The sequence below is a fragment of the Sinocyclocheilus anshuiensis genome, unplaced genomic scaffold (assembly GCF_001515605.1).
Source record: "Sinocyclocheilus anshuiensis isolate Anshui unplaced genomic scaffold, SAMN03320099.WGS_v1.1 scaffold376, whole genome shotgun sequence".
NCBI classification, from domain to species: Eukaryota; Metazoa; Chordata; class Actinopteri; order Cypriniformes; family Cyprinidae; genus Sinocyclocheilus; species Sinocyclocheilus anshuiensis.
In genome coordinates this window covers 837,851-840,201 of record NW_015558600.1, presented here as the reverse complement: position 1 = coordinate 840,201, position 2,351 = coordinate 837,851, and the positions used below count along the sequence as shown (strand labels likewise).

Below are 2,351 nucleotides of genomic sequence, written 5' to 3'. Positions count from 1 at the left end.
AAATAAAAATATAAAACAAGTATAAAAATAAAAGGTTATATATATATATATATATTCTATCTGTTTTTTGGAGTGTAATGTACTTTACTAAAATTATTGGTATTACCATGGTTTTATGAATACAGTACCATTAATACCATATTTTTTGGACATGTACCATGGTCTTCTTATTACTAGTTATTGTTATGTTAACGGTAATAATTATTTGAAGTACTATTGTAAATTCATATAATAATAATTTGGTACCGTAGTATTACCATACAATAATTGTACTTTCTATAAGATTGGTAAAGAAGATCGTAAAGACTCATTATCTAACAGATGCATTACAATCATTCAAAACCTGATAGACATCAATCATCTCACCTGTAGTTTGATCTGAGGCTGAAATCGGGTGTAAAATCGCGTCTTTAACGTGTTTTTCGCGCGATCTTTCAGGAATTTTAGACAGGAAAAATATCCGAGTCAAAACAATACAGGGAGCCGGCCGACGTCATCACGCGGCGACAGGAAGCTCCCTCATGCGCTCCCTCCTCATCATCACGAGCTTCATCCTAACCCTCATCATCATCCTCTCCGGCTCAGTGAAAGAGCTTTATTGCGGGCGTGCTCTCTGAAACGATGGAGCGCTGCTGGAGTTTAAAGGGTTTGGATCGGTCTATGGTTTGGATAGATTAATGGAGTGTTTCTGCCCCCCGCTGGCCACCAGCTGCAAGTGTTTGGTACCGTAGTATTACCATACAATAATTGTACTTTCTATAAGATTGGTAAAGAAGATCGTAAAGACTCATTATCTAACAGATGCATTACAATCATTCAAAACCTGATAGACATCAATCATCTCACCTGTAGTTTGATCTGAGGCTGAAATCGGGTGTAAAATCGCGTCTTTAACGTGTTTTTCGCGCGATCTTTCAGGAATTTTAGACAGGAAAAATATCCGAGTCAAAACAATACAGGGAGCCGGCCGACGTCATCACGCGGCGACAGGAAGCTCCCTCATGCGCTCCCTCCTCATCATCACGAGCTTCATCCTAACCCTCATCATCATCCTCTCCGGCTCAGTGAAAGAGCTTTATTGCGGGCGTGCTCTCTGAAACGATGGAGCGCTGCTGGAGTTTAAACGGGTTTGGATCGGTCTATGGTTTGGATAGATTAATGGAGTGTTTCTGCCCCCCCGCTGGCCACCAGCTGCAAGTGCAACCGACATAACTCAATTTTCCTGAGGGAAAATTCCATTATAAAAATTGAAATGAGTACTAATACACAACAACATGATAATACAAAAACTCAATATTTTGTGTATTGAATATATATTATTTGTTCACATATTGTCTATACATATTGTCTATACAGTCTGTGCTCGCTGCCAATTTTTTTTCCAAAACACTTTCTCTTCAATAATTTCCGTTAATAAAATAATATATTTTTAAAATTATTTTCTATATCTCGTCATATTGTAGTCTTGTCAAAAAGTAATTTAGTAATGCAAAAAAGTGATTAACTCTCATCTTTTTGCTGATCTTTTCCCCTCGCCATTACGCCCCACACACTTTGTAACTCTTAAATTTTGTTTTTGCTGCTCTACCGATTTAATTTCTTTGTCGCACTGCCATCTACTGGCCATATGCTGCATATGTTCATCGATTATTATATCCAATTTGTTACTGTTCTGTAATCATACGTTTTTGGTTTATATTGGATTAAAGGGGTCATATGATGTTGCTAAAAATAACATTATTTGAACAGCAGCCTATCACCGGCTCAGATTTTGAGAATCTGCACTATTTCAGTGAAAAGAGATAACAGAGAACAGTTGAATACACTTAGATTAAAATACTTTACTTTTCAGTGTTACATTTTTAATTATTAAAATGCTTGTTAAACGACTTTAAATATATGTCATATTATAAATGGCAGTATTCATCCAAATACATTAAATTTGTCATATTTGTGTCCATGGGTGTTCTTGCTTATTAATTAAAGGGGTCATATGACGTTGCTAACAAGAACATTATTTTGTGTATTTGGTGTAATGAAATGTGTTTATGCAGTTTAAAGTTAAAAAAACACATTATTTTCCACATACTGTACGTTATTGTTTCTCTATGCCCCGCCTTTCTGAAACGCGTCTATTTTTACAAAGCTCATTGTTCTCATTGTTCTGAAAAGCAAGGTGTAAAAAAAAAGAAAAAAAGAAAAGCGAGGTGTGCTCTGATTGGCCAGCTATCCAGTGCGTTGTGATTGGCCGAATACCTCAAGCGTGTGACGGAAATGTTAAGCCCCTACCATATTGTGATGATGCCCTGTCAGGCCGGAGCAATGATTCAAAAACATGAAAACCCATTATA

At 36.6% G+C, this 2,351-nt stretch overlaps 1 protein-coding gene across 1 annotated transcript in view; it reads right to left on the bottom strand.

The window, feature by feature from the left end:
* LOC107680114 (high mobility group protein 20A-like) overlaps positions 1–632 on the bottom strand; it is a 2,654-nt gene extending 2,022 nt beyond the window's left edge. Inside the window, exon 1 of the mRNA XM_016475886.1 lies at positions 367–632. The gene's annotated coding sequence lies outside the window, so the exon portion shown is untranslated. The remainder of the gene's footprint in view (positions 1–366) is intronic.
* Positions 633–2,351: the final 1,719 nt, after the last annotated feature.